Source organism: Gymnoscopelus braueri, assembly GCF_963280865.1.
Source record: "Gymnoscopelus braueri genome assembly, chromosome: 11".
Taxonomy (NCBI): domain Eukaryota; kingdom Metazoa; phylum Chordata; class Actinopteri; order Myctophiformes; family Myctophidae; genus Gymnoscopelus; species Gymnoscopelus braueri.
The window spans coordinates 11,870,948-11,883,585 of record NC_137613.1 but is presented as its reverse complement, the minus strand read 5'-3'; the positions used below and the strand labels follow the sequence as shown (position 1 = coordinate 11,883,585).

At 40.7% G+C, this 12,638-nt stretch overlaps 1 protein-coding gene across 1 annotated transcript in view; it reads right to left on the bottom strand.

Moving 5' to 3' along the window:
- elmo1 (engulfment and cell motility 1 (ced-12 homolog, C. elegans)) overlaps positions 1–12,638 on the bottom strand; it is a 242,386-nt gene that overhangs the window by 190,975 nt on the left and 38,773 nt on the right. The window lies entirely within an intron of this gene.

The window sequence follows — 12,638 nt, the reverse complement described above, 5'->3', positions numbered from 1 at the left end:
ATCCGCCCCGCGACCCGCGGTGGGAATATATATATTATATAGCGCTCTTTTAAGTACCCAAAGTCGATTTAAATGTCTACAGTATAGCACAACATTGTCATGGGCTAAATAAACAAGCATGTTGTTCAAAATATATATATATATATATTTTTTTTTTGTGTGAGAGCGGCTGACCCGCTCACCCGCAGCCCGCATAATTGCCTCTGAAATCCTGACTCGACCACCCGCGGGACCCGCGGGTTACGGGTCGGCCCGCTCATCACTAGTATGTTGCTATAACTTTTTCACGTCAAGGACGTCCTATTTGATCGTGGACCCCCATCTCAAAATATTTTGTTCCCCCCAGAAATCAAGATTTGAGTTACAAATGTTCGCTTTAAAAACATAATATATTCAAAGATGTGCGCACATTTTTATGATTTAAAACAAAATTGCAGATCTACAAGCTCATAGTGCGGCACTCGTTGCCGCGCTATGAGCGTGTAGATCTGCAATTTTTGTGAATAGCCCAAGGTATAAAATAATGGTTATAGCTAAAACATCTAAAAATGACACAGATGCGTTCCCGGTCTTAATGGGGGAGATTAAAATGTCTGCTATGCAGTGTGTATACACGTCCCCAGAAGACTTTACCAGTGGCTTGGCCCTGAATGGCTTCAGACTCTCTCTTGGGGTTCTCTGCAGCGGTACATAGAAGCTGGCCCCATTAGGGCAGTACTAGTGGCTTGGCCCTGGCTGCACTCTCTCTCTCTCTCTCTCTCTTGGGGTCTGTGCAGTCAGTGGTATATACTGTACATAGCTGGGGCTGGAGAGGAATAGATGGGTAGCCAGGAATGCGAGTGCTTTAATACCCGAGTATCACAGCGGCACTGTGCTGCGCTGGGGTCTGGATACAATCACCGTTTTTTTTTTTTTTGAGTATAGGGAACGGGATTCAAACCGCGGTATTCGCTAAACGCGGAATGCATTTAGTCCCAAACATTAATCACAGAAAGAAAGGCCTATTATTATTACCATTTGGATTTCATACAAATCACTAGGCAAGCAAAGCTGTTAACCCTTTAAGACCGGGAACGCATCTGTGCCATTTTAAGATTTCTTTGGGCTATTCAAAAATAGCAGATATACAAGCTCATAGCGCGGCACCGAGTGCCGCACTATGAGCTTGTAGATCTACTATTTTTGAAAAAATCTTGAAAATGTGTGCAAATCTTTGAATATATATATATATACATATATATTTTTAAGGCAAACATTTGTAACTCAAATCTTTGCTTCTGGGGGGTATTTTTATTTCATTTTTTTTTTAATGTATGTTGCTATAATTAGTGGTTCTCAAACTTTTTCATGTCAAGGACCCCCAAAATGATATGTATTTGGCCGCGGACCCCCATCTGAAAATATTTTGTTCCAGGGACCCCCAGAAGCAAAGATTTGAGTTAAAAATGTATTTATATGTTTTAAAAGATTTGCACATATTTTTTTTTTAAATCTTCAAAAATAGCAGATCTACAAGCTTGTATATCTGCTATTTTCTTTTAATAACCAAAGAAATCTTTAAATGACACAGATTCTTCCCCCGGTCTTAATGGGTTAAGAAGTCGGGGGGGAAAAGATCCCTGGATGGATGGTGGTTAACGGGCCGTAATGACCGTTAATGACAGCTGATGGTTTGAGCGGTTCCCATATGGCCGTTAACTCTGTAGACACTAAAAGGAAGCTTCTATAAACGCCTGCTCGAGACGACAAAGCTATGAGTTGAACATTAAGTTCACTAAAACAGTCAACAAGCCGCCCCCCCATGGTGGCTCAATCCACCAGTTGGCAGGGTTGTGTACTGCATGTCACTTCTTTCTCAACTTCAGGGGGTCCAAATGGAACCTAGATATATCGTGGTTGTCGGGCAGTGGTGGAAAAAGTACTCAAATTCTTTACTTAAGTAAAAGTACCAATACTGCAATATAAAAATACTCTGTTACAAGTAAAAGTCCAGAATTAAAAATTTACTTTAGTAAAAGTACAAAAGTATTGGCATCAAAATGTACTTAAAGTACCAAAAGTAAAAGTACTAAATATTTGAAAATAGCCGATCTACAAGCTCACAACGCGTCGCGATGCGACGCGTTGTGAGCTTGTAGATCTGCTATTTTCAAATAGCCTAGGTTTAAAATAGGTTTAAAGTGGTTACTGTATGTTTCATTATATCATAATTTATATCTGAAAAGTAACTAGTAACTAAAGTTTTCAAGTAAATGTAGTGGAGTAAAAGTACAATATTTGCCTCTGAGATGTAGTGGAGTAGAAGTAAAAGTATTGGAAATTGGAAATACTCAAGTAAAGTACAAATACCTCAGAATTGTACTTAAGTACAGTACTTAAGTAAATGTACTTAGTTACTTTCCACCACTGTTGTCGGGCAGAAACCTCTTATCTCCATAAAAAAAAATTCCCCCGTAAATGAACGTCCTACTTGATCATACTACAGCGTCACCCATAAGTGGCGAAAGTAGCCGATCTACTAGCTCGATAAGGCTATAAGGCAGAAAAGCAGAAACCCACTTGTAGCTCATTCATGCAGTCAGTCAGTCACCGCGGCATTTTAAACTGAAACAATAGAGGAATATAACCGGAGAATCTTTAGACCTCAGAGTGAAGACTTCATGCTTCTCTGTGACAGGCAACGGCGCGTCTCATCATCAAAAACAAAATGTCACACACAGACACAGACACACACACACACACACTCGGCAGGGGAAAACTTGAAAGAGCGGCGCCGAGGAGCCTCGTTCTCTATGATAGATAGAAATATCTAAAAAGATAAATAAATAAATGAAAGGTTCAAAAAGCACTGCTGGAGGAGGGGAGGGATTGACAGCCTGTGGCGACAGTGTCTTGTACTGTACTTCCACGGGCGGCGACACACGGGATCAAACATGAAATGAAAGACTTTTTAACCCATTCAGTCCGGGTGTGAACGCATCTATCTGTGTCATTTTAAGATTTATTTGGCTATTTATATACAAGCTCATAGTTATGAGCTTGTAGATCTGCTATTTTTCTTTTTTTAATATGGTGAAAATGTGTGCAAATCTTTGAATATATATATATTGTTTTTAAAGCGAACATTTGTTACTCAAATCTTTGCTTCTGGGCTATTCTACAAAATGCCTTCTAAAAAAAAATATATATATATATATGTTGGTGTAATATCAGTGGTTCTCAAACTTTTTTTCATGTCAAGGACCCCCAAAATCATATGTATTTGTCCGCGGACCCCCCCTCCATCTCAAAATATTTTGTTCCAGGGACCCCCCAGAAGCAAAGATTGGAGTTAAAAATGTACATATTGTATTCAAAGATTTGCACACATTTTCACGATGTTTCTAATAATAGCAGATCTTCAAGCTCATGTAGCGCGGCACTCGGTGCCGCGCTACATGAGCTTGAAGATCTGCTATTATTCCCGGTCTAAATGGGTTAACACTCTGGGAGACTTCAATGGAGAAAGCTTCCTGAAATGATCAGAGCGCGTGCGCGTGTGCGTGTGCGTGTGTGTGTGTGTGTGTGTGTGTGTGCGTGTGTGTGTGTGTTTGTGTGTGTGGCAGGGGTGGGTGGGTGGGTGGGGACTGGGGACCACACGAAAAGCCCTCCTTGCCAGGTCACGTGGCCCCCCCCGTGGGGCCCCCCCCACCCCGAGATGAATGGAGCTATTTGATTGGTTCCGAGGACGCAGGAGGAAGTCATGTGAACAAGGTCTAGAGTATAGACCCCATTGTCCAGGGTTTGGGAGGAGGAGGAGCGGATGTGTGTGTGTGTGTGTGTGTGTGTGTGTGTGTGTGTGTGTGTGTGTGTGTGTGTGTGTGTGTGTGTGTGTGTGTGTGTGTGTGTGTGTGTGTGTGTGTGTGTGTAAGATGTGTGTCTATATGGCGTCTGTCAGGTGAAAGCCTCATATGTCCAAAACTGTGACTTTTCAGGATTCAAATTCAAAAGCATCAAAAGTAGCAGATCTACAAGCTCAAAACGTGTCGGTTCGCGCCGCGTTTAGAGCTTGCAGATCTGCTGCTTTTGATGCTTTCGTGTGACGCTGTAGCATGATCAATAGGGCGTTAATTTAAACTAAAAAAACGTTAGAATATGGAGATAAGAGGTTTCTGGGTTATATGTGTGTGAGGAGGCGGGATACACAGGAGGTTTTCCACTAGAACATTCTCCATTCATTCAGCAGCTCAGAGAAAGTAGAAAGAAAAAAGAAAAAAGAAACTGCCGCCTCGGTGATAAAGTGACCTTGACTATTGGAACTGAATAGCTAGAGGATCTCTCTCTCTCTCTCTCTTTCTCTCTCTCATGCACTCTCTGACAACGCAGGCACGCACACACACACAAACGCACACACACACACACACACACACACACCGCAGTCTGAGTGGGCGGAATTCTGCGAGGACAAAAAAAAAAACATAAAACCTGTAAGAGAACATTGTTAATAGACTGATGTTCTATAAAAAAGAAACACTTGACACATTTCAGATTATGAAACGAGGAGTCCATTGAAAAGCGGGCTTTGGGTAATACAAATAATAATACAGGCTTCCATAGTTACTGGGGAGGGGGGGGGCAACATGTACTTGTTTTCTATGGTGTTGTGCACTCATTAATGTCCTGTTCTCTCATATACATACATACATACATACATATATACATATATACATATATATATATCCTGAAAAGTTACAGATACTTGACATTACTGCTGACCGTTCATTCCAAAGCAGCAGACCGTGGGTTTGGTTTGATTTAGTCTGATTTTGCAGTGATTGCACGGTTGACGCTGAGACTTTTCTTGCCTTGCACCGCTTGTTACTGATTGCACGGTTGACACCCTGAGTCATGGTGGTACAGTGGTGTAAAGTAACTAAGTACATTTACTTAAGTACAGTACTTAAGTACAGGTACAGTCTGACACCCTGAGTCACGGTGGCACAGTATGAACTGTGAAACAACTGGGAAAAAGATGAAGAAGATCCAAGCACTCAAAAACACAAAAAATTATAACGGCGGGTCCTAACAGTATTCTGAAAAAAATGTTTCTATAACAGTGGTGCTCAAACTTTTTCATGTCAAGGACCCCCAAAATGATATGTATTTGGCCGTGGACCCCTATCTCAAAATATGTTGTTCCAGGGACCCCCAGAAGCAAAGATTTTAATTAAAAATGCTCGCTTTAAAAAATATATATTCAAAAGGTTTGCACAAGTTTTCACGATTTTTCATAAATAGCAGATATACAAGCTCATAGCGCGGCACCGAGTGCCGCGCTATGAGCTAGTAAATCTGCTATTTTTGAATAGCCAAAGTGTAAAATACTGCTTTTAGCTCAAATAAAAAAATGATTAAATGATTATTTCCCTTGGCTTAGAAATGCGAGAAAAACTAAAAAAAATATCCATGAATTCAAGTCTCCATGGGGCCACTAATCGATAGGGAAAAAAAAGTCATTTTGGGGGTGGACTATCCCTTTAATATAAGTAGTTAAGCGTATCATTGCCTATGTCACCCCCCCCCCCACACACACACACACTACATGCTGTTTTTTCTTAATGAACATGCCCTCATTTAAGGTGCCAGTGACTCTAACCCAGCTCTGATGCGTAGCGGCACGGCACCATGCATGCCACTCTATCCCCGGTTGGCTCGCACTAGCCTAGAATGGAGACACATGCGGGAACAGCCCCCCCCCCCCCCCGCGCGAAAACATTTGGGATTGATTTGTGCCTATTTTTACTTCGTCCTACTTGAAATAAATGGCTCAGACACTCAGAGAGAGAGAGAGAGGAAGAAGACGCGCGGAGGAGCGCTATATGGCTGCTGCCTGCATTGGGCTGAAGAAGAAAGAAAGGGAAATTATAAAAGGGCCTTTTGAACTCCAAAAGGAAGTCGGTGGGGAAAGGCTAAACGGCAGTGAGAGAATGGGGGCTTTGGGTATTTTTTTTTTGCACTTTGCACGCTTTGCATTCAGAAGAGAGGGAGAGGATGTAAAAGAAACCGGGGGTTTGAAGCCACACATTAAGAGGAGATGTTGTTAACACGTTCAAACCGGGGAAACGCATCTGCCATCTTTACACCGTTAAAAAAATAGCAGATCTACAAGCTCATAGCACGGCACTCGGTGCCGCGCTATGAGCTTGTATATCTGCTATGTTTTGGAAAAATCGTGGGAAATCGTGGGTTTTTGAATATATATTATATATTTATTAAAGTAACTCAAATGTTTGCTTCTGGGGATTCTACAAATGTATTCTAAATCCTAACTAATGTTGCCATAATATCATAAAATTATGTATTTGGCCGTGGACCCCCATCTCAAAATATGTTGGACCCCCATAAGTTGTAACAGAGTTAAAAATGTTCGCTTTAAAAATATATATATTCAAAGATTTGCACAAACTTTCACGGTTTTTCATAAAGATTGCAGATCTAGAAGCGCTATGAGCTTGTAGATCTGCAATCTTTTTTGAATAGCCCAAAGAAATCTTAAAATGACACACAGATGCGTTCACGGTCTTTAAGGGTAAAAAGAAAAAGGAAAAAAAGAAGCAATTAAAAGTAGTGCAGATGGATTATGACTTAGTTATGAGTTATGTGTTGAGGATGATCTGACCTTTAAGCCTCTCACTTATTATTGCATGCTGCAGCGCAGGCTCTGCTCCCATGGGACTGTGTGTGTGTGTGTGTGTGTGTGTGTGTGTGTGTGTGTGTGTGTGTGTGTGTGTGTGTGTGTGTGTGTGTGTGTGTGTGTGTGTGTGTGTGTGTGTGTGTGTGTGTGTGTCTGGTGAATAAACACGAACTACACGCAGTGGTGTAAAGTAACTAAGTACATTTACTCAAGTAATGCACTTAAGTACAATTTTGAGGTGCGTTTACTTTACTGGAGTATTTCCAATTGTCTATACTTTTACTTCTACTCCACTACATCTCAGAGGCAAATATTGTACTTGTACTCCACTACAATTATTTGAAAACTATTAGTTACTAGTTACTTTGCAGGTATAAGTTATTACATTATAAAACATACATTGTTTTGAAACACAGTGCAGTAGTGTGGTGGTGTTTACCTGCAGAAACACAGTGCACCTCTCGCTGTGTTTTGGTTTGTTTTGATAGACGGGGGAAGTTTTTGGGGGCAAAACAAAACAAACAAAAGTGAAAACACCAAAAAAGTTAAATTACCTCAACGTTGTACTTCAAGTACAGTACTTGGAGTAAATGTACTTAGTTACTTTACACCAGTGGTTCGTTCTCAAAGTGGTCCCCACAATGTGTTAATATAGCATCACAATCAATTGTAAAAACTTTATCCATTTATACATTGGCTATTCAAAAATAGCAGATCTACAAGTTCACAACGCGTCGCTTATACACAGTCTTCTAACTATCCATGACCAAGCCTTGATTTCCAGGCTTTTATTTTTAAAATACCTCAAAATTGTACTTAAGTACAGTACTTGAGTAAATGTACTTAAGTTACACCCCTGATAAGGATCATGTTGACTGGCAACGATGGAAACAACGTGTGAAAGAGGGCCTGAGTTGAAGAAAACACATCCTTTTTTTATAGAGAAAAAAGTAAACTTCCTCACAGAGCCAAAAATACATCCTAGATGGAATGGAGAATAAAGAAAAAAGAAGACGGTGTACCAGACAAAGGGTTATTCCACTCACATGACTAAACAGGCCTGAGGATTGTGGAAGTGAAAATGCCAACTTTTTACCAATGGATGTTGTTTCTTTCTTTTGACCTACAGTATTAAGACCCGAGGACGATTCTACAAATGTCTTCTAAATCCCAACAGTTTTCTGAAAAACGTATGTTTCTATATCAGTGGTTCTCAAACGTTTTCATGTCTAGGACCCCCAAAATGATATGTATTTGGCCGCGGACCCCCATCTCAAAATATTGTGTTCCAGGAACCCCCCCCCCCCCAGAAGCAAAGATTTGAGTTAAAAATGTTGGCTTTAAAAGAATATAAATATATTAATGTGTACACATTTTCTCGATTTTTCAAAAATAGCAGATATACAAGCTCGTAGCGCGGCACTCGGTGCCGCGCTATGAGCTTGTAGATCTGCTATTTTTTAATAGCCAAAGTGTAAAATAATGCTTTTTTTGCTCAAATCAAAAAGTGACACAGATGCATTCCTGGTGGGTTAAATTGGATTATCTCTGTCTCTATCTCTGATATAATAACGACACAGCCACAAAGTGCGCTAAACGAGCTCTGTATGCACAGCAGCGGCCATATTGGAAATAAATCGGGCCTCTTCCTTACTTCCTTCCACAGGTGTTACCAAATGATACTAATGAAGGCTCCGTTCCATTTAGTGTAGCACAGCGGTTCTCAAACTTTTACATTTCAAGGACCATCATAGCTCTGAGAGTGTACGAATGGAACCAAATGGACCCTCACGGTCAAGTACAACAGTATTGGCATCAAATTGTACTTAAAGTACAAAAAACTTAATGTTCGAATTGAACATTGGAAATACTCCAGTAAAGTAAAAAAAAAAAAACTCAACATGGTACTTAAGTACAGTACTTGAGTACATGTACTTTTAGTTACTTTCCACCACCGTCCTCCGCTACACTACAAACCCTCCACGGGACGGGACGGGCGGGATGGGTACTGGGAGCCCCCCCCCCCTCAGCCCCCCGGGCCCCCCCTGAGCCGGGACACTTCAAGTCTGGGCCAGGCTTGCATCGCATTGTCTGGTGGAACTTAGCCAACATAGCTAGAGAGAGAGAGAGGAGCTTAAGCAAAGAACAATACTGTAGCCAAAAGGCTTTAGCTCAGACACAATGGAAGCCTCAACACAGACACACGTTTTCTTCTCTATGCGAGAAGAATGAGCAAAAACCGCAGCAGTCGCTTTAGCATAATCGTAAAGTCCCCGTTTTTATACACGTCGACGCACGCCGAAAATAGCCGATCTGACAAGGTCACAACGTGTCGTGAATGCGACGCGTCGGACTCGTGACGTAACTTTTTTGTGTTTTAAACTTTTTTGTGTGTTAAATAAAATTGGTCTCAAAACAGGCCAAACTGATTTATCCCCGAATGTGACGTCACTAGCGGTACAATCCCTCCCGTTTTTCAGTTCCAACTTAGAAAAAAAAAATATATATATTTTCCCCCCCCATTTTTTTTTCCTTTTTCCACTCAGAACCAGGAGATAACATGCATACAAACTGGCTCAATAGCGTCACGTGCAAATCAGGACAATGTGGTATTGCATGTGAAAGTGCGTTATAAGCCAGAGAGAAGTCAGTTGGAATGAGTATATCTGAGGCTTGATTCAGGCTCAAACCTTTTGAAAAACGTTTGAGGGACATAAACAATATGATATTAAATATGAAATATTTGTTTTAAATTCATGGTGTAGATCCTTTAACACTTGCATGACTAAGCTATCAATATGACCGATTTTGAGAATTTAAAGTGGATTATCTTCTCTCATGAAGCTCTGAGAAAGTTCCCCTTTCAGGACTTTTCCTAAATATTTGTTTCAAATCATCTCCGTTTTTTTTTTCTTCTGAAACGTATTATAAATATGAAATATATACCATATATACCATCCCAACCGTTATATTTCGGCTAAATTGACCGCTCTCCCCCTCTCTCCCCCAGGCAAGAGCAGTTGACACCTCTAGACCCCCCGCAGAGCGGCCCGTAGACGAGCTGCACAGCGAGTCTATGCGAGTCTATGTTGCCATGTCTGCTTATTATAAGCGACTTTGGGCTTGTTTTTCGCGTATTTCTATTATTATTACTATTATAATTATATATATAATTACATTATAATGGTAATACTTTTCTACTCCACTACAGCTCAGAGGCAAATCTTGTACTTTTACTTCACTACAATTATTTGAAAACTTTAGTTACTAGTTACTTTGCAGATATAAATATCTTTTCATACTTGTTTAGATTAGAGCTTCATGCATTTTTATTAGGTATATATTTATATAGAAAGGTCTAACCAGGGACTGGTGTTGCAAATTAGCCTCGGCTATTACCCCATTCATGCCTCAATGTTTTCTCAGGGCACAACGACGCATGCAGTAACATTTTCATACACCTGACTGCTCATTTCTCTCGCAAAATTTGGCGACCCATTTTCCACTTTCCCTTTCACTGCAAAGCGGTGGAAAAAGATAGGATCTACAAGCATACAGCTTGTCACGCAGCAACTGTTTTATGCTTGAAGATCAGATATTTTGCGCAGGATTGAGCACATTTGTGGAACATAGCATTGTGTTCACTTGTTGCACTGAGGGAGGAGGAGAGGAGACGCGTTTGTCAGCGACGTGGACAGCTGATAGAATGAGAGCTTTACGCTCAGACAATAATGTGAATATTATTATTATGAATAATAATAATTTAGGTTTGTTAGGTTAGGGTTGTTTACAAGTTACTATAGTTCGCTTGCTGCTACTAAAGCAGCATTACATGACGGTCATATTATGACAGTCATGACGAAACTTCAACCTGTTTTTTGCACTTTCTCCATTTACAGCCCGTACATCTACATAAACATTCGGATTTCAAATATAAAGTTTTTATTCCGTGGCCACGGATGTTACAATTTACTTCGGGTGGGTATAAGTACCCGTAACTTCTGTATTGTTCAATAAAAAGCATTTTAATCCGATTGGCGGTCATTTTCTCATAGAGTTATAGTGTATCAGAGTGCAATTACACCTCCCAACCGATAGGGTCACGTAGTTGAAAGCATGGAGAAAATACGGAGAAAATGGATTAAAATGTTTTTTATTGGACAATACGGAAAATATGGGTACCCGATATGGGTTACCCGAATAGAATTGTAACATCCCTGGCCATGAGGTAAGCACTTTATATTTGTAAATGGAGAAAGTGCAAACACCAGGTGTAAGTTTATCGCTACATGCTAAGAAGCTAACGTGAGTTCGTCAGCATTAGTTTGGGCACTTTGGGGTCAGATTAGTGTTTTTGTTGGAACATTAAGCCGACACGCAACACCACGTTTAATGTTACGTTGTAAACAACCACCACCAAACCTTTTGTTAACTTATAACTCGATCTCTTTGTGGTGAACGCTTGTGTCTCTTCAAGTTGTTGTGTTTTTCCCACATTGCTTGCCTTCGGATAAAATCAAGCATTGTGTTTTGTTCTCCACATCGATGTAGCGAAAATGTGTCCATATCACCTCTTCTCTTTCTCCCGAGCCCCGTGCAAAGCATTTTACCGTTTTATTTTGTAAAGTTTTGCTCTGAAATCGGAATCCTCCTGGGCACAACGCATGCAGTAACACTTTCATAGACCTACCTGCTTATTTCTCTCTCAAAATTTGGCAACCCATTTTCAACTCTCAGCTTTTTAGAAGACAATGGAACCCCCCACTGTTTGGGGGAGAAAGTGTGAACTAGTCTGGGCACAGAGGGGAGACAGTGGCCAATAGGATAGCCTGATTTGGGGATCAAAATGATCGTTTTTCAGGCTTGGTGGAGGAGAATGAAACCTCAGTCATGCGAGTGTTAAAGGCATATAGGGCCGCGCCAGGGCCTAATCTCCCGTATGCTCACTGCATCAGCCACGGCCTATAACATGCCCCTCCAGCCTGCCTGGGTTCAATGGGATGTGAAGGGATCGGTTCGTCTCAGGTCAGGGAAAAAGACAGATGATTGCCGTTGGCCTCTAAAAATGGGCAATCTCTCTCTCTCTCCGTACTGACCCAGCAGTTTAGACAAATAATACACACATCATCCAAGAGCGCTTTCAAACCATAATCATATCGGAGGGCGAGCCCCCCCCCCCCATTTAGTCAGTGGTGGAAAGTAACTAAGTACATGTACTCAAGTACTGTACTTAAGTAACATTTTGAGGTATTTGTACTTTACTTGAGTATTTCCAATTCCCAATACTTTTACTTCTACTCCACTACATCTCAGAAGCAAATATTGTACTTTTACTCCACTATAAAAAAAAATAAACTTAAGTTACTAGTTACTTAGAAGATATAAATGATTACATTATAAGACATACATTAACCACTTTAGTCCTATTTTATACCAAGGCTACTTGAAAATAGCCGATCTACAAGCTCGCGACACGTTGTGAGCTTGTAGATCTGCTATTTTCAAACATTTCAGTACTTTTACTTTTGGTACTTTAAGTACATTTTGATACCAATACTTTTGTACTTTTACTCAAGAAATTTTTTTTAACACCAGACTTTTACTTGTAACAGAGTACTTCTACATTGCAGTATTGATACTTTTACTTCAGTAAAACATTTGAGTACTTTTTCCACCACTGCATTTAATCCTGCGTGCACAGGAAGAGGAAGAAGGAGAAACATGGCCGTGGGAGGAGGTAGCCTATATGTCTGGCTGAACTGTTTCTGCACGCAAACGACCATTTCCCAAGACAGGGGCCTTCACAAAGACTAAGCACCAGCAGTAGTATATAGCGGCAGCTTCTTTCCTGCGTTTTTAAGTGGCTTTACTTTGCTGCAAAATCTCATTTGAATGCTTCAAGTGTCTGTCACTTCAAACGCACTATAAGGGGGAAACACATATCTATCATTTCCCTACATCATCA